The following is a 21,285-nucleotide window of genomic DNA, read 5'->3' on the forward strand; positions in this document are numbered from 1 at the left end:
TGAAAGCTTATTCTCAAAGTTCCTTTTTTTCTGACAATAGTGTAATGATTTTTAAGTATTTCATTTAATTTAAAGTGTGTATTTTAAATTTCATCTAATTTAAACTGAAGGGCCCTATGCATCTTGTTTCCAGAAAAATCTACCTAGAGGGAATTTTTAATTAGATATTAAATATTAAATATGCAACAGTCTTTTTTTTCCCCAACAGTAAGATGCTTGCAATTCCAGATACAAGTTTTTGTGTTTTCAAGATGCCCTAATCCAGGATTTTAAAGATATTAGTGTTAAATGAGCAATAGTACTTAATTGTAAAACAAAATGACTAGATAAAATTGAACAACATGCTCATACGTGCATAATTGTAATGCTCAAGTATTTAATAATCAATTAACTACTTAGGTTTATTCATTGTAAATTACTGTTTTTGTTAACTTGATAATCTCTTAATGGCAGGGGATTGAGACTGTTAAAATATGATGGTTTGCAGGACTGAAGCCAGACATATCATGCTTGTTTGAATTCATTTTTTTCTTTAATGTTTTTTCTTTTCTTTTTTTAAATCTGTTACTTAGAATAATATTTTCCAAGAGTTGTGTTTATTTGCCAGATCAAATAATATTCCAAGTTCGCACTCCTTTTCTTTTTCATAGCATATTAGATGTTCTCCTGAGGATTACAGCCTTGTTGAGTCTGTTTCTTATTTTACTGAATTTAAATTTCCAAGTATTTTCTTTTTTTCAGGTTTTTGATAGCCATCTGTTTCAGAATGGTTTCCAAAAACTCAAACACAAGCATGGTGTGAAAATCCTAGAATGGGAACTTCTCCCAGTCACTCCTAAACAGGTGAATTTGCCAATCTGCCACATGTATGCCAACCACATGGGATGGAGAACATGTTTGCATCGCCATTCCCATAGCGGACCTTGTGGGCCTTGAAGTAGGCCGTGTGGTAGAGTGGAAATCCCAGTGTTTCTCAAAGGGGAAGATCACTGAATTTAGCACATTTTAAGAAGAAAGGCCCATCTAAAATATGCTCACTTCTCTGGGTGATTCTTCAGAAACCAGAGCTGTGTGAAGCGTTAGAAGTCATAGGGCATCATTCCTTGCTGTTGAAATGCTGCAAAAACTTTTCTTATCTCACCTCTGTGCATGCTGCTGTATGGGGAATCATTTCTCTCTTTCAAATGACACTCCTGGATCCATCAATTCCTTGTCATATTCTGCACATTAAGGACCATAGAGGGGCCGTCATGTAGTTCATTGTCTAGGTCAAGGGAGGTTATTCTCTGGGATCCTGCCCATGTCCTGGGTTGCTATAGCCCTTCAACTAGCCATTTGTTACAGTTGTGTTTTCTCTTTCCCATTAGGTTTAATCTATAACCTTTTACAAGGGACTTCCCACCGAGTGAGACATCATTTACTTGCTCTAATGTCTTCCTGGTACACTGGGGCAGAGTCATTTTGAACTGGCATCTAATCTGTGACAGATTTTTTTCCTGCGAGAGCTGAGTGATCCCTCCGAGGGACTGAATGAAGTATTTATGGAATGCTAGAGTGTGTTTTGAAGAATTGGAAAGAGGAAAGAAATGTCAGAGTGTTTCCACCTTCTCTAGAATTAACAGGTTCAATGTGGTCCACAGTCAAGGACCTTTATTCTTCTCTCCCTAAGTTGTGTCTGAAGGAGTGGTGGCCATGACTGCCCAGTTATGACAAAATGGGTTCAAGCCCCATTATGGTCACGTACTTGTTGTTCCTACCCAAGTGTTAGAAAAATGTCACTATTCTTCACTCATCTTTTAAGTATTAGATTCCAATTTCTCCCAGGTGGGAAATATCTTTTCTTCTGTTGCAAATGCAACTATACTATTTTACCAGTGTGTTCCAAGTAAAGTCCTTATTTTTCAAGTGAAGTTAGAATATGGACGTGCATCTATGTCACATTATTTTTTAAAAACATGAACTAGTTTGTGATAGTTGTATGCAGTGTCCTCTGTTTCCCCAAATGGTGACAGCCTCATTGATCCTGCATGGCCTGTGATTGATGGCTCCCCAAGAATGGAGACAGTGAATTGGTGGGACCCAAAAAAATGTTCAAGATGATTTCACCTTTTAGAAAAGTCTGTTATACTGACCTGATTTCAGAGCATCTTATAAAATCTAGTTGGAGTGATATAACCTTTTCTAGGAATCTGGACAAAGTAAATTACTTGAAAGTGGAATTTAGAAGAGATATTTGCATTGTCTTCTGGTCATTAGTTTTATGTAATTTGTAACATCTCCAAAAGGAATGACAGAAGGCACTTTACCACTAGGGGTATTGGGGATCGAGTTCGTTCTCTTTGATTCTTGCCCCCATCACAACAAAGAACTGAAAGGCAGAGACAGAATAGCGAAGCAGATGAAAATTTTATTTGAATACACTCCAAGGGAGGAGTAGGCCAGAGTCAAGACAGAAAAAGGCAGAGCCAAGACTGTGAAGCTTCTTTATATGGGATTTTATGCAGACAGAGAAGTCCCTGATTGACTATCTTTGGTCTTGGAGGCCTGGTCCAATTGATAAAAGAAGACATGGGCTTCTCTCTGATGGTTATTGTGCTTATCTTCTGAAGTTTTTTGTTTTGTTTATTTTTCTCTTATGTGGGGAGTGTCTGTGCTTGAAGACTTCTCATCTGAATATGTTGCTTTATTCATCTGGGGAGAGTTTGGACATTTCAGGTAACTCTTAGGTCTTGAAATTATCTCTGTGGGTCTTTTCTGACTCTCTGGTTTTATCTGGTTAACTCTTTGAATCCCTTTTAGTGGATTTTACTGGCTTTATTTTCTCTCCACCCGACTCATATTTACTTTTGTTCCTAACAGAGATACAGTTGTGCTTTTCCAAGTTCTAAATTTTTATTGTAAATTGTGTGTTTCTCTGGTACAATCTTATTAGTTAAAATCCACATTTTATTCCAATTTTATTGTGTTTGCCCTACTGTCCTTTTACTGTTTAAGAATCCCATTCAGGAGAACACACTCCACATAGGCATCAAGTCTGCTTAGCCTCCTCTGGTCTGTGACTTATTTTTCAGGCTTTTCATATTCTTGGTGGTCTTGACTAATTGGAGGGATATTGGACTGGAATTTTATCAAATATTGAATCTATATAGAATATAAAATATCAGTTTGGGTTTTTCTGATATTTGTCTCATGGTTAGACTGGAGTAATGGTTTTTGGAGGAAGACCTCACAGGGAAGTCCTTTCTCATTAAATGAATGTGGTTTTTTAATTCAATAAGGTATTAAGCAAATTGAAGTGTTTAATCTATAGTTCCTGTTCTTTTCATTTAACATATCCACACTTACAGATTATCTGAGGAGTAGACTTTGATAAAATTCACTGAAATAACATAGCCTTTTTTAGATGAAAATTGTTAGTAAAACAAGTACATTTTTTTCCATATGGCAAAGCAATTTCACTCAGAATTTTAAAACAGTGTTTTAAATTAAAGCACTAAAGATCTAAAAATAACACTATTTCTTCAAGAATGTGTCATTTTCTTTGCAGATATACAAAACCACTGAGTTAAACAAAGTGTCTTGTCAGAAAAAAAAAACCAATGTATCACAAGCATATGAACTAATCATGAAATTTAATTTGCTATTTAAAAGTACTGGAAAACATGTAAATTATATAAAAAACCTCCTACTTTCATAAAATGCACCACTTTTTAAAATAAAGATTCTATCAAAAGCTATAGTTCTAAAATGTAATTTTATTTAAGCAGTCAGAGTACCTATATGGCAATATTTCTTTGCCATCCAGAAATTTAAAAAGTTAATGTACTTTTCCTTTTAAGCAGATAATTTCTTATGGAAACCAATGTATTTGAGCTTCCCTGTAATCCTATTAGCACTCTACCTAAGAAAAATGAAAAATTGGACTACTGAATAGCAAAATCCATTGGAGATCCTCAGTTTTAAAATAGTACATTAGATATTTATTATTACCATTTGACTAATTTCCTGTTCTGTATCAATAATTGTGATAAAATATTTTATTATATGTATGTGTGACCTACACTTTATGAAACATGCTTCCCAATGCTTAGAAGTTCTGAAAAAGAAGTGTGTGTATGTATTATTTTCTTTTACATATTACATATATTGCTTCCTTTTTCTATTAAATACAAATCAACACACTGTATTGAATAGGAGAAAGTCACTCTAATAATGGTTCAGGGGTTCATTCAACTGCATATGATTGTAATATTCCTTATATTTACCCTGATAAGCATAATGTAGCAGCAAGATAGAAACCCAGTTACAACACAAATACAAATGCCTAAAATGTTGAGATTACTTTATTATTAATTATTGGTTATTATTACTATGACAAATAATCAGAGATAATTGTACATCCTTCAGAAGAACTGGAGCCTAACTATTTTATTGATTCAATTTGTCGTTTGTTTGTACCTCCTTTAAAACTTCATTAGCAGCAAGGAGCTCACTAGACTAATAAAAACAAAAAAATGAAACTAGCAAATTCCTGGAGATTTCTTTTAAGCTGGATTTCCAGTCTTAAGCAGCCATTTTTAGCTATTCTGGACTATTTCAGTAACTCACAGAAGCGACAGTGAGTAACTGCTGGGCGTGTGCCTTGATGGGTATTACACATTTCACAGGGGAGTTCAGACCCCCAGCTCATCATCTGCCCTTTGATGAAGCCTGAACAGCCCCATCTGATGCACACCTGTGAAGACATAATTGTCTAGGAAACAGGTCATTGTCTCACAAGTTCTAGGTTCCAGTGAACAATTATATGCTACAGGGTTGGGTTTTTCCTCTTGTGGGCTATGTTATTCTAATTTCATCTTCATTGGAGAGCTGTCAAATTTTTTGACAGTTTTGGAGAGCAAAAATCTCCACAGGGAACAATTTCCACTTTCCAGAGCAAAAGGATTAAGCAAAAACAAAGAGCTGGAGACAAGCAGAATAAACAAGTTTCAGCAGAGATACTGCTAGGAAATTATATAAATTCCTAGTCAGTGATTTCATTTAAATATTTAAAAAGTACATAATTTAAACTAAATATTAACATAAAACAAGTAATATAAAGAGAACATATTAAAACAACTTCTAATGTTCCTAAATATTACCAAAATATTTTACTATAATTATATTAATAGCAAGTTGTGTTATTTTAATTGCATCCATCATAGGAGATGATATCATCCAGTATCACTGACGTAGGATAAGACATTAGTATTAAGAAAGCACCTCTTAATAATAAGGGTATGAATTATCTATAATAAAAGAAAACAAAGGCACAGTGATTAATACACATGATCAAGACTAGAAATCCTAAATATCCTTCATTCAAACCAGGGAAATTCCAACTTCTGACTATGCCTGTTTGCTATGAGACTTAGGAATTTTCTCTTGGTGGATGGGCTCCCTAGACAAAATTTTGAACTGGTAAAGTGATCATCTCTATCCATCAAATTTCATTTTTTTGAATATCAAATGATACCAATTCAAGAAGTGGTTAGAAGATGTCCCTCTATGTCATTCACACTTTAAGTTAAATGTGACAGAAAATTAATAATAACCAACATTTCTTGTTTGTTCATTCTTTACTTAACTACAAGAGTGGCAAGTCCATTGTTCCCACACCTTCTAGACGTGTTTACAGTTGAAACTCTCCCTCCCCACTGGAAAGAACAAGCATTTGTTTAAAAATTGCCACAATTAGAGCACTGGGTATAAAAATCCATCAAGTTCTATCATAAAAGGACAGGAAGAAAGTCATTTTGGGGAATGGAGCGTAGTTCCAGAGGGACTGTGTAGCTGTGGTACAGAACTAGAGAGTGGACAGGAGAGAATAGAAGAAGGAAGGGAATGTGGTATGGTGATACCCAAACACAGGAGGACATTCCAGGAAACCACCGAAGTCGGAGAGAGCCTGCTATGGTCTGCATGCTTATGTTCCTCCAAAGCTCCTACGCTGAAATTCTAACTTCCAAAATGATGGTATTAAGGGGTGGGGCCTTTGGGTAAAGCTTAGGTCAGGAGGACAGAGATTGGAATGGGACAGGTGCCCTTATCAAAGAGGCCCCAAGAGATTGCTAGCCACTTGGACCACATGAGAATGCAGCGAGAGTCGGCAGCTGGCTACTGGAACAACAGCTGTCACCAGAACCTCGCCATGCCAGCTCCATGATCTTGGACTTCTCAGCATGCAAAGCTGTCAGAAATAAATTCTGTTTATAAGTCACCCAGTCTGTGGTATGTTGCTATAGCAGCCCCAGTGGACTGAAAAACAGAATAAGTGGACCAACCAATGAATCAATGCCAGCAGCACTGCTTTTGTGGTAAAGAGCTACATGGACCCCAATCAACCCATGGCGTGGTTTCCACTTGCAGGGCAACTTCCCAGCACCTCGATGCAGTGCCAGTTTATCCTCCCATCCCATTCATATCTGATAAGCGTTTACATACCCTTTGCAGTAACTGGCAATTCTGGCTTGTTAAATTATCACTGTGTATTTATAAATTACCCAGAATGAATGCCACCCCCAGGCTAATCCCTGAACCAAGGTAGTCACCTCTGCACTTCTGGCGATGTGGCTTTGGGGAAGCTCTATGGAGGAATGGGCATGTGGACTGAGCAACCTGGAGGCCTTTGTGCTGTGAGGGGAGAAATTCCACCACCAATATACAAAAAGAGGCTGTCCTTGAACTTCTGTCTCTACCAGGATGTCAGGAATACACAGTGGAGAAACATCTGTAAGGAGAATCTACCTTGCCACACTCTTCCATAGCTTATTAATTATTCAACTTTTACTTTTATTCTTAGGTCTTGTACATCAACCTTAACTTTTAACTTCTCTAGCAATTCTATAGACAAAGATAGAAGATAGAGGCATACATATTCTTTTTCCTTAGGAAGATAATTAAAATACATAAACATCCTCAATTTAGAGTTATTGCTACCACACTGTAACATCAAATTCTTATTTTACACTCTTTAATGACATAATATAACAGGTCTCCATATATTTTTCTACTCACCTCAAAATCAACTAATCAGAGTATTAGCTGATCAGCAAAAGATTGGGGGTAGCTCTGAATTTTAAATGCTTAATTATCTATTATTTTTCTGTGATTTCAGAAAAAAACATAGCTGAGTGAAAGATTAATTGTAATCTTCATTTGATAATAAGTAATTACTTAACTATCTTTTATATCAAATTACCTACATTCTCTTTTAAAAAATATATTTGATGTATTGTGGTAATACATGGGATATATTGATAATGTCTACAATAATTTTCAAAAAAATAATTTTAAATCTAAAATTTTCAAATCTTTTCAAATTAATACATAATGAGATAACATAGAATACAAATAGGATCTTTTTTTTACCAGTATCTAAGGCCTATTTTTCTGCTTCTATAAGCATAGGGGGAGGTCAGCCTGATTAATTAGAAGAACTTTAAAAGTTGCGTATAATATTCAACTCAGTATGATTCTTCATCTAAATTTTGATTCCTGACATTCAGGCTAGATGTAAGGTTGATAATTCAGCATGGATAACATTCATGTGTATTTAATAAATTCCAAACAATTTCTAATGTGATTTTTCTTCACTATATATTTACCAGCTATACCAACAATCTTTATTCTCTTATTAAAATAGTACAGACAGTTAGACTGAATTTTATTCCTCATCTAGATATTGGTTAAATGAGCTGTAGTACTTAAAAATGGGGAGCCCTTCAAAAGAAGAAATACATGTAGGCAGATATGAAACTATGTATAGAATACATCATTTAGTGATAATAAGTTCAAAACAGAGTCTATATGTCTATCTGTCCATAATTCTATTTTAAAGACAAAACTTATTTCTATGTTAAAACAGAAAAATAAAAATATGTGCTTATGGAGAGGGAGAGAGAGAGACAAAGAGAAAAATGACAGAATTTCTGCTTCACAAGAAACTTTTATAGATCATCTAAGGTGGCTCTCTTGGAGGGAAGCTGGCTGGTCTGGACCCAGGCTGTGAGTTGGGTTCAGGTCTGTGGTACCGGAAGTTTCCTGTTTCTGCTCTAATAAATTACTACAAACTTATTGGCTTTAAACCCTGCAAATGCATTATCTTATAGTTGTAGGTAAAAGCCCAAAACTTAATGTGTTGTAAGGGCTGCATTCTTTCTAGAATCTGCTTTCTTGCTTTTTCTGATTTCTGAAGTTTACCCGCATTCCTGGCCTAGTGGCCCCTTCCTTTCATCTCTCTGGACTCTGCAACTGTCATCACATCTCTCTTTCCTCTTTCTCAGACTGTCCTGTTTTCTTTTTATAAAAACCACTGTGATTAGATGAGCCCATTCAAAAAGTCCAGGATCATCTTCCCATGTCAAAATACTTAACCACATCTGTGAAGTCCCTTTTGTCTATAAGGTAATGTATTCACATGTGCTGGGGATTAGGATGTAGACATGTTTGGAAGACAATTATTATGCCTATCTACCATAGAAGTCCATGCTACCTGGGAATTCAAATCTTTGGATGACTTCTTGGAGGTCAAGAAATAAGCCAAATAAGGTGGCCTCATTTGAAGCCTCATCCACATCTCATACAATGACATTCCATTGGCCAAAGGAAACCATGTGCTTAAGCACAACGTCAGTGGTGGGGATAAGCATCCTTGGCCCAGAGTGAGATAGTACCATATGGAGATGTGCCCTCATTTACAGAGGAGGAAGGTAAACAAGAAAGCAAGAAATATCTGGTTCTGCAAAGTAGATAATAGACTGGAGGTTAAAAACTTCCTCTTCCAAGTCTACCCTTATATCAATTCAGTACAAGTTTGAGCAGACTGGTCTATGAGAGAACATCTTGGTATCCATGGAAAGGCCTCCACATTTTTACATTTCACTTACTAAGTAATGCTCCATAAACAGGCCCAAAACACAAACATTATCAAGGTGATATATGGACTCTTGAACAGACATCTCATTTGCACATTGAAAATTGCCCTTATAGAAGTCTGTCAATTAAGAAACATTTCCCAATATTGCTTTATTATCATTTATAGGATCTGTAGCTCAAAGAGATACGTTATTCTACAGAGGTTAAAAAGAAATCATATTTTAAGATGAAATCTAGCAATTTTATGCGGAACCAGAAAGCAGATTTCAAGTTTAAAATAACTTGAAAAATTAATATTTATCCAATATACAATGGCATTTTCCATTACAAGTTTTTAACTAGGGTGACTGACTGAAGATTTTTTCACATTATAAAGAAATAGAGTATTAGGACCTCCATACAGTAGACTAGTCAAACTCATTTTCAGAAAGGTCATTTTCATGTAGTAACAGCTGTACATTGAAAAATACTTTTATCCAGGCTTAGAGTTGGGCCCTTGGAGTATAGATTTTCAAAAAATAATTTTGCTTATGGAATGATACATCCACTGCTTAACTAGAGCCAAAATTGCTGCTTGTTTCAGCTGTTATGTTACCACTGGGGTCTTTCATGGGAATATCATTTCCTGCCTTTCGATTTCATTTTTAAAATTTCATGCCCTAAATTGCATCTGGTGTTTCACTTTTGAACAGGTAGGCAGTATTACTAAAATGAAGAGTAAATTCTCCAAAATTCAAATCTAAAACAAAAAATCAGTTTGAAAATGCTATTCAACTGATTAAGAAACATTCAAAATGATGTATGGAACCTGCTTTTAAAGAAAAATATACCATATTCCTGAAAATAAAAATAATCAAGTCTCAATGAATAGTATTGAACTCACACATAGCATAGTCTCTGAAGTCTTATATATTTGTGCATTAATTATTTATTTATACATAACATTTCCATAATCACATCAAGGAAGCACACATCAGATTCATCTATGTTTGTAGATGATGCCCTTCTAAATGTCATATTGTCAGAAACAAAGGTTGGGTGCATCACTGTTTGACCTGTCATTTTGGGCTATATTCTATAAGCATAAATTTAAAATTACCTAGTGTAAAATTTAGTTAAGTATGGTTTAGTCCAAAAGGAATATAGTGAAACCTTACTCTTTTTGCTCCCTATGTCCTAATAATAACCTATCTTCATGTTTGCTTAACTCTCTAAGAACAAAAATATTATTACTTAAATTTTATTAGATTAAAAAATATACATTTTTTCCAAAATGTTAAAAGGAGAGAAACACAAAACAATGAAATTTTATAAAATAAAATTGTGCTTACCTTTTGCAAATAATCATGCTCATATTATTATCTTTTTTACTATGGTATATTACTTTAAATATCATACATTTTATTTATTTTATATAAAAAGAGATAGATGTATAAACAGAATTTTGTCTTTTAACTTCTTTTAATTATTTTAGAACCATACAGCGATGTGAGTGTGTATAGGTGGTAAAACTGCAAGGGTTGGGGGAAAAGAAAGTTTAAATTAATGATTAAAGTCAACAATTTATAAATAAATTCAACCAAAATTTTAAAACATCATTTGTATTTGAGAACTATAAATATGATGAAAATATAAATTGGTGTAGATCATGAAGATATCTTTAAATATCAGTATATATGTAAAATGAGGATATGTCCAATATGAAATAAATAATAACATGTATCTTGAAATATTCTTCCCACTTTATTGTATGTGTTTGTGTGTTAACATTATGACAGGTTAGAATCACAATTTTAAAGACTACATATCTTCTGAGCCCATTTGAAAAGAGATTGGTACATTAAAATATTCTATATTAAGGGAAAACATAGAAGGATTTAGACTGTATTGTCATTCCATAATCAGATAATCTCTGTCTACTAAAGATTAAAGCAAATAATAATAAATGAACATTAAAAATTCTCCCTCTTCCTCAGTGTATATAAAGATACTGTAGGTTTTTCAAATTATGAAACACTAAGTCCTTTCATTAGATATTTGTCTTCTATTTAGAAATTCTGCATCTAAAAAGTAAATGTTGGGATTTCGGGGGCGGAAGATGGCGGCGTGAGTAGAGCAGCGGAAATCTCCTCCCAAAACAACATATATCTATGAAAATATAACAAAGACAACCCTTCCTAGAATAAAGACCAGAGGACACAGGACAATATCCAGACCACATCCGGACCTGAGAGAACCCAGCGCCTCGCGAAGGGGGTAAGATACAAGCCCCGGCCCCGCGGGAGCCGAGCGCCCCTCCCCCCAGCTCCCGGCGGGAGAAGAGCAGGCAGAGCGGGAGGGAGACGGAGCCCAGGACTGCCGAACACCCAGCCCCCGCCATCCGGGACAGAGTGCAGGGCCCTCGATACTGGGAAAACAGGGCAGCAAGAACAGTGAGCAGGCACTGGAGGCTGGGCGACAGAGGACATAAGAAAAGCGCGCGACCATTTTTTTTTTTTTTGCTTTTTTGCTGCTTTGTTTTGGCGAGCGCTTTTTGGAAGTCTTAAAGGGACAGGGACCCCAATATTAGGGAAACAGGGCAGAAAGACCGGTGAGCAGAGGCCTGAGGCTGGCACCGGAGAATAAAGAAAAACGAACGACCACCTTTTTTTTTTTAATTAAAATTTTTTTTTTTTTTTTATTAAAAAAATTTTTTTTTCTTGTTTTTTTTTGTGGTCGTTGTTTTGTTTTGGCGGGTGCTTTTTGGAAGTCTTAAAGGGGCAGGGCGGGCCACTTAATCCAGAGGTAGGGAATCCGGGATCTCTGGGCACCCTAACCCCTGGGCTGCAGGGAGCAGGGAGGCCCCTTACGGAGATAAATAGCCTCCCAGCAGCTCCTGCTCCAACGCGACTCCACCATTTTGGAGTAGCTGCCCGAGCCAGGCCACGCCCACAGCAACAGCGGAGATTAACTCCATAGCAGCCGGGCAGGAAGCAGAAACCCTGTCTGCGCGCAGCTGCGCAGCACAAGCCACTAGAGGCCGCTGTTCTCCCAGGAGAGGAGGGCCACAAACCAACAAGAAAGGAAGTCCTTCCAGCCGTCACACGTCCCAGTTCTGCAGACTATTCCTATCACCATGAAAAGGCAAAGCTACAGGCAGACAAAGATCACAGAGACAACACCAGAGAAGGAGACAGACCTAACCAGTCTTCCTGACAAAGAATTCAAAATAAGAATCATAAACATGCTGACAGAGATGCAGAGAAACACGCAAGAAAAATGGGATGAAGTCCGGAAAGAGATCACAGATGCCAGAAAGGAGATCGCAGAAATGAAACAAACTCTGGAAGGGTTTATAAGCAGAATGGATAGAATGCAAGAGGCCATTGATGGAATTGAAATCAGAGAACAGGAACGCATAGAAGCTGACATAGAGAGAGACAAAAGGATCTCCAGGAATGAAACAATATTAAGAGAACTGTGTGACCAATCTAAAAGGAGCAATATCCATATTATAGGGGTCCCAGAAGAAGAAGAGAGAGGCAAAGAGATGGAAAGTATCTTAGAAGAAATAATTGCTGAAAACTTCCCCACACTGGGGGAGGAAGTAATCAAACAGACCACGGAAATACACAGAACCCCCAACAGAAAGGATCCAAGAAGGGCAACACCAAGACACATAATAATTAAAATGGCAAAGATCAAGGACAAGGAAAGAGTGTTAAAGGCAGCTAGAGAGAAAAAGGTCACCTATAAAGGGAAACCCATCAGGCTAACGTCAGATTTCTCAACAGAAACCCTACAGGCCAGAAGAGAATGGCATGATATATTTAATACAATGAAACAGAAGGGCCTTGAACCAAGGATACTGTATCCAGCACGACTATCATTCAAATATGACGGTGGGATTAAACAATTCCCAGACAAACAAAAGCTGAGGGAATTTGCTTTCCACAAACCACCTCTACAGAACATCTTACAGGGACTGCTCCAGATGGGAGCACTCCTAGAAAGAGCACAGCACAAAACACCCAACATATGAAGAATCGAGGAGGAGGAACAAGAAGGGAGAGAAGAAAAGAATCTCCAGACAGTGTATATAACAGCTCAATAAGCGAGCTAAGTTAGGCAGTAAGATACTAAAGAGGCTAACCTTGAACCTTTGGTAACCACGAATTTAAAGCCTGCAATGGCAATAAGTACATATCTTTCAATAGTCACCCTAAATGTTAATGGGTTGAATGCACCAATCAAAAGACACAGAGTAACAGAATGGATAAAAAAGCAAGACCCATCTATATGCTGCTTACAAGAAACTCACCTCAAACCCAAAGACATGTACAGACTAAAAGTCAAGGGATGGAAAAACATATTTCAAGCAAACAACAGTGAGAAGAAAGCAGGGGTTGCAGTACTAATATCAGACAAAATAGACTTCAAAACAAAGAAAGTAACAAGAGATAAAGAAGGACACTACATAATGATAAAGGGCTCAGTCAAACAAGAGGATATAACCATTCTAAATATATATGCACCCAACACAGGAGCACCAGCATATGTGAAACAAATACTAACAGAACTAAAGGGGGATATAGACTGCAATGCATTCATTCTAGGAGACTTCAACACACCACTCACCCCAAAGGATAGATCCACTGGGCAGAAAATAAGTAAGGACACGGAAGCACTGAACAACACAGTAGAGCAGATGGACCTAATAGACATCTATAGAACTCTACATCCAAAAGCAGCGGGATATACATTCTTCTCAAGTGCACATGGAACATTCTCCAGAATAGACCACATACTAGGCCACAAAAAGAGCCTCAGAAAATTCCAAAAGATTGAAATCCTACCAACCAACTTTTCAGACCACAAAGGCATAAAACTAGAAATAAACTGTACAAAGAAAGCAAAGAGGCTCACGAACACATGGAGGCTTAACAACACGCTCCTAAATAATCAATGGATCAATGACCAAATCAAAATGGAGATCCAGCAATATATGGAAACAAATGACAACAACAACACTAAGCCCCAACTTCTGTGGGACACAGCAAAAGCAGTCTTAAGAGGAAAGTATATAGCAATCCAAGCATATTTAAAAAAGGAAGAGCAAGCCCAAATGAATGGTCTAATGTCACAATTATCGAAATTGGAAAAAGAAGAACAGATGAGGCCTAAGGTCAGCAGAAGGAGGGACATAATAAAGATCAGAGAAGAAATAAATAAAATTGAGAAGAATAAAACAATAGCAAAAATCAATGAAACCAAGAGCTGGTTCTTCGAGAAAATAAACAAAATAGATAAGCCTCTAGCCAGACTTATTAAGAAGAAAAGAGAGTCAACACAAATCAACAGTATCAGAAACGAGAAAGGAAAAATCACGACGGACCCCACGGAAATGCAAAGAATTATTGGAGAATACTATGAAAACCTATATGCTAACAAGCTGGGAAACCTAGGAGAAATGGACAACTTCCTAGAAAAATATAACCTTCCAAGATTGACCCAGGAAGAAACAGAAAATCTAAACAGACCAATTACCAGCAACGAAATTGAAGAGGTAATCAAAAAACTACCAAAGAACAAAACCCCCGGGCCAGATGGATTTACCTCGGAATTTTATCAGACATACAGGGAAGACATAATACCCATTCTCCTTAAAGTTTTCCAAAAAATAGAGGAGGAGGGGATACTCCCAAACTCATTCTATGAAGCTAACATCACCCTAATACCAAAACCAGGCAAAGACCCCACCAAAAAAGAAAACTACAGACCAATATCCCTGATGAACGTAGATGCAAAAATACTCAACAAAATATTAGCAAACCGAATTCAAAAATACATCAAAAGGATCATACACCATGACCAAGTGGGATTCATCCCAGGGATGCAAGGATGGTACAACATTCGAAAGTCCATCAATATCATCCACCACATCAACAAAAAGAAAGACAAAAACCACATGATCATCTCCATAGATGCTGAAAAAGCATTTGACAAAGTTCAACATCCATTCATGTTAAAAACTCTCAGCAAAATGGGAATAGAGGGCAAGTACCTCAACATAATAAAGGCCATCTATGATAAACCCACAGCCAACATTATATTGAACAGCGAGAAGCTGAAAGCATTTCCTCTGAGATCGGGAACTAGACAGGGATGCCCACTCTCTCCACTGTTATTTAACATAGTACTGGAGGTCCTAGCCACGGCAATCAGACAAAATAAAGAAATACAAGGAATCCAGATTGGTAAAGAAGAAGTTAAACTGTCACTATTTGCAGATGACATGATACTGTACATAAAAAACCCTAAAGACTCCACCCCAAAACTACTAGAACTGATATCGGAATACAGCAAAGTTGCAGGATACAAAATCAACACACAGAAATCTGTGGCTTTCCTATATACTAACAATGAACCAACAGAAAGAGAAATCAGGAAAACAACTCCATTCACAATTGCATCAAAAAAAATAAAATACCTAGGAATAAACCTAACCAAAGAAGTGAAAGACTTATACTCTGAAAACTACAAGTCACTCTTAAGAGAAATTAAAGGGGACACTAACAGATGGAAACTCATCCCATGCTCGTGGCTAGGAAGAATTAATATCGTTAAAATGGCCATCCTGCCCAAAGCAATATACAGATTTGATGCAATCCCTATGAAACTACCAGCAACATTCTTCAATGAACTGGAACAAATAATTCAAAAATTCATATGGAAACACCAAAGACCCCGAATAGCCAAAGCAATCCTGAGAAAGAAGAATAAAGTAGGGGGGATCTCACTCCCCAATTTCAAGCTCTACTATAAAGCCATAGTAATCAAGACAATTTGGTACTGGCACAAGAACAGAGCCACAGACCAATGGAACAGACTAGAGAATCCAGACATTAACCCAGACATATATGGTCAATTAATATTTGATAAAGGAGCCATGGACATACAATGGCGAAATGACAGTCTCTTCAACAGGTGGTGCTGGCAAAACTGGACAGCGACATGTAGGAGAATGAAACTGGACCATTGTCTAACCCCATATACAAAAGTAAACTCAAAATGGATCAAAGACCTGAATGTAAGCCATGAAACCATTAAACTCTTGGAAGAAAACATAGGCGAAAACCTCTTAGACATAAACATGAGTGACCTCTTCTTGAACATATCTCCCCGGGCAAGGAAAACAACAGCAAAAATGAGTAAGTGGGACTATATTAAGCTGAAAAGCTTCTGTACAGCAAAAGACACCATCAATAGAACAAGAAGGATCCCTACAGTATGGGAGAATATATTTGAAAATGACACATCCGATAAAGGCTTGACGTCCAGAATATATAAGGAGCTCTCACGCCTCAACAAACAAAAAACAAATAACCCAATTAAAAAATGGGCAGAGGAACTGAACAGACAGTTCTCCAAAAAAGAAATACAGATGGCCAACAGACATATGAAAAGATGCTCCACATCGCTAATTATCAGAGAAATGCAAATTAAAACTACAATGAGGTATCACCTCACACCAGTAAGGATGGCTGCCATCCAAAAGACAAACAACAACAAATGTTGGCGAGGCTGTGGAGAAAGGGGAACCCTCCTACACTGCTGGTGGGAATGTAAGTTAGTTCAACCATTGTGGAAAGCAGTATGGAGGTACATCAAAATGCTCAAAACAGACTTACCATTTGACCCAGGATTTCCACTCCTAGGAATTTACCCTAAGAATGCAGCAATCAAGTTTGAGAAAGACAGATGCACCCCTATGTTTATTGCAGCACTATTTACAATAGCCAAGAATTGGAAGCAACCTAAATGTCCATCAATAGATGAATGGATAAAGAAGATGTGGTACATATACACAATGGAATACTACTCAGCTATAAGAAAAGGGCAAATCCAATCATTTGCAGCAACATGGATGGAGCTGGAGGGTATTATGCTCAGTGAAACAAGCCAAGCGGAGAAAGAGAAATACCAAATGATTTCACTTATCTGTGGAATATAAGAACAAAGGAAAAACTGAAGGAACAAAACAGCAGCAGAATCACAGAACTCAAGAATGGACTAACAGGTACCAAAGGGAAAGGGACTGGGGAGGATGGGTGGGTAGGGAGGGATAAGGGGGGGAGAAGTAGGGGGGTATTAAGATTAACATGCATGGGGGGGTAGGAGAAAAGGGAGGGCTGTACAACACAGAGAAGGCAAGTAGTGATTCTACAACATTTTGCTATGCTGATGGACAGTGACTGTAAAGGGGTTTATAGGGGAGACCTGGTATAGGGGAGAGCCTAGTAAACATAATATTCGTCATGTAAGTGTAGATTAGTGATAGCAAAAAAAAAAAAAAAAAAAAAAAAAAAAAGGGCAGTTCCTGTGTGGTAACCTCCAACGAGTTCCACACAAGGGTATAAAGGGCATATAAAAGTGTAGGCAAAGGGTCTGTTTGTGTTTATACAGAGGATCAAAGCCTAATTGGGCTACCCCGAAAATGAACTAAGATACGATATGAAAAAGAACTTCCAACATCTGCACCCTCTGGAAGACTCATGCCAGAAGATGATCATCAAAAAACCCCAACAAAGATCCACGCACTGCTACAGCTGTAGATGCACTCATCCCACCAGTTCCTGGACCTGCCATGGGAATGAGGAAGGAGATATCTAAGCTGGCCTGTGCATACAGTAAAACAACAAAATTTGACTGGATCTATACTGTTGGAACTCAACCAAGAATTTGGAGAAGTGCAAATTGTAGCGCTCCAAAGTCTTACAACTACAAACTATTTATTGTTAAAAGAACATATGGCATGTGAACAGTCCCCAGGAATGGGTTGTTTTAATTTGTCTGATTTCTCTCAGACTGTTCAAGTTCATTTGGACAATATCCACCATATCATAGATAAGTTTTCACAAATGCCTAAGGTGCCTAACTGGTTTTCTTGGTTTCACTGGAGATGGCTGGTAATTACAGATATGCTTTGGTTATGTAACTATACTCCTATTATGTTAATGTGTGTGTGCAATTTAAGTAGTAGCTTAAAACCTATACATGCTGAAGTTACTCTACAAGAAGATATATCAAAGAAATAATCAATCTTCCCATGTTTTCTTCCGCCTGCTACTTCTATAGCTTTTCTTCTTCCTTCCTAATTACAACCCTTAAATAGAATTCGTGCCTCATATCAAATTTACCGAGTATCATAATTCTTCCAAGTGGTAAAGATACCTCAAGACAAATGCTGGGCATAGAAGCCACAGGGCATAAATATGCAAAGAAGTAAAAAGCTAACTTTTTCAAACAATAAGGCTTCTCTCTCACTTACCAACTTCACATTTCCCTGTATGGCCCCGGAAGATGACTGGTTAGCCAGAGACGGGTAAGATTCCTCAAGGGAGGAACAACCTAAGACAGGCACAGTCGCAGGGGGGCCATCAGGTGAGAAATTGGGGATCAACAGAGGTGAGGCTTAGAATCTCACCCCCCCGTTCTGAGAGAAATCTTCTGCATACGTGGATGTTTTATTGCCCTGGTCTAGCTTGGATTAACACATAGTCTACAGGCACACACCTGATCATCTACATGTGCTCTCTTACAACACTAAACTATGTTTTCTACCTTTATCTTGTATCTACCTACCACTTCAGCATTTTATTAAAAATAATAATAATAAAGAGAGAAATGTGGTATCCACATATAAATCAAGTATAAAAACCAAATGAGTATTCATATTTGAACTGACTGTTTATAGTTCATAATGCATGAGCAAAACCGAAAGTTTCTGTGATGACTGCCCTTGTACTGTTCACTATGTAACTTATTCATTATGTAAGAATTTGTTCTACATGTAAAAACTTGTTTGTTATGCCTCAGAAGATTGGAGACTGACAAAAATTAGGCTTGGGGTGGAATAATGATTGTGCATTGAGCATTGACTCCCCTATACAGAATTTTATTGTCGTTAACAACCATTTGATCAATAAATATGAGAGATGCCCTCACAAAAAAAAAAAAAACGACAGACTTCCAATGGTAAAATAAATTAGTAACCGGGATGTAAGGTATAGCATAAGGAATATAGTCAAGATATTGTAACAGCCTGGTAGGGTGATAGCTGGAACCTAGAATTATGTATATAAATGTTCTACCACTGTGTTGTACACTTGAAACTCATGTAATGTAATACTGTGTGTCAACTACCCTTCAATAAAAAATAATTATAAAAAAAAAAAAAAAAAAAAAAAAGTAAATGTTAATATGAAGAATTTTAAAAAGAAAATATTCATTTGATTAAAACAGTACTGTCCATATCCATTTCGAGTTTACTTTTGTGTATGGGGTTAGACAATGATCCAGTTTCTTTCTCTTGCATATAGCTGTCCAGTTTTGCCAACACCAGGGGTTGAAGAGGCTGTCAATTCCTCATTGTATGTCCATAGCTCCTTTATCATATATTAATTGACCATATATGCTTGGGTTTATATCTAAGCTCTCTAGTCTGTTCCATTGGTCTATGGGTCTGTACTTGTGCCAGTACCAAATTGTCTTGATTACTGTGGCTTTGTACTAAAACTTGAAGTCAGAGAATGTAATCCCCCCAGCTTTATTCTTCCTTCTCAAGATTGCTTTGGCTATTTGGGGTCTTTTGTGGTTCCATATGAATTTTAGAACTATTTTCTCTAGTTCATTGAAGAATGCTGCTGTTATTTATTGGAACTATTTTTGTTTTGTTTCTTTTACATGTCCTTAGGGGTAAACTGAAACTCCGTAGTATTAAACTATTGAAGCTCATTCTTAAAACAAGAGTCTTTCAAAAACTAAACAGGATATATCCCAAGTTAAAGTAGGAGGGTACGTAAGGGTCTGGAGAGAGGGTGATGGGCAGAAGGGACCTGGGAGCAGAGGGAATTCTGGGAATGTGAAGTACAGGTTCTGGTCCACAACTCTGTCCTGCAAGTCCATGATGTTTGATGCCTGTGAGCCAAGTGACTCCTGAGACCCAGGTAGCTGGATGGAAGTGAATGGATGGACTCTCTCGGTGTCCCAGCAAGGGGAATTTGTCTGTGATTTTCACCTCAGGGGCTGAGGAAATTCTGTAAAACCATCAGGAAGGGGTGGATTCTGGAAAGAGATCAAAGACTTGAGTTTTATGGATAACAACCTCATCTCCATAAAAGTTTTAAATTATTCATATGTGCTAGGGATTTCTGATCCAGGAAGGCTAAGAATGTGGTAAAGAATCAGGTTGAGCCTTTCTGTCTTTGGAGCTGGAAGAGAACCTCAGACCAGAGAGGAGAGGCCTTTTCTCAGGGCCTGACACACTGAACATTGTTTAACCATGTAAATTAAGACCATATTCTCTAATCACTGGTGGAAATCTTGTTCTTCAGCGCTCTCCTATCACCATATTTTAGTAAAAAATAAGCTGAACAAGAAATTGAAAACTCATCTAAAGGAACCCAGGACACAGAGTGATTATTAGTCAGAGTAGTAAAAATTCAGACCCAAAGAAACAGAGTTGCCAGAGAAAATTTATGAAAACTTTAATTAAAATGTTAGAGCACATCTTGGCTTTTGTGAATGATCCTGCAATGAATATGGAAGTGTAGATATCTCTTCCAGATCCTGACTTCATGTCCTTGGGATATATACCCAGAAGTGGTATTGGGGATCACATAGTATTTCTATTTTTAAACTTTTTGAGGAACCACCATACTAATTCCATAGTGGCTGTACCAATTTATGTCCCACCAAATAATTGGAAAAGAAAACATGATATGTTTTATAATGGAATTTTATTCTGACATAAAAAAGGAATCCTGCCGTTTGTGACAACATGGATGAACTTGGAAAATAAGATACTAAGTGAAATAAGCAAGATACAGAAAGACAAATACTGTGTGATCTTATATGAAGAATCTGGAATAAAGTCAAACTCATAGAAGCAGAGAGTAAAATGATGATTGCCAGACATTGGGGGTTTGGAGGAAATGGGTAGATATTGGTCAAATGATACAAACTTTTAGTTATAAGATGAAAAACTTCCAGAGGTCTAATATACAGCATGGTGACTGTCATTAACAACCCTGTATTGCATACTTGAAATTTGCTAATTTCAAGAGTAGATCTTAAGTGGTCTAACCACACACATAAGACATGATAACTGTGTGAGGTGATGGATGTTTTATTGAAAATAAAGAGCCATGTAAAAAGAGGCAAATTCAAACAATGAGAGGCAAAGAAGAAACATTAGAAATGAATCTAAGGGGGACCAGAGAATTATCTTAAGGTTAAATGGTTAAATATAAAGGATTGGGACGGTCTCTATTTTTTGGTGTAGGGAAAGTCATAAAGTGTAAGACTTTGCCAAATGTATTCAGGAGT

The sequence above is a fragment of the Manis pentadactyla genome, chromosome 2 (genome assembly GCF_030020395.1).
Source record: "Manis pentadactyla isolate mManPen7 chromosome 2, mManPen7.hap1, whole genome shotgun sequence".
NCBI classification, from domain to species: domain Eukaryota; kingdom Metazoa; phylum Chordata; class Mammalia; order Pholidota; family Manidae; genus Manis; species Manis pentadactyla.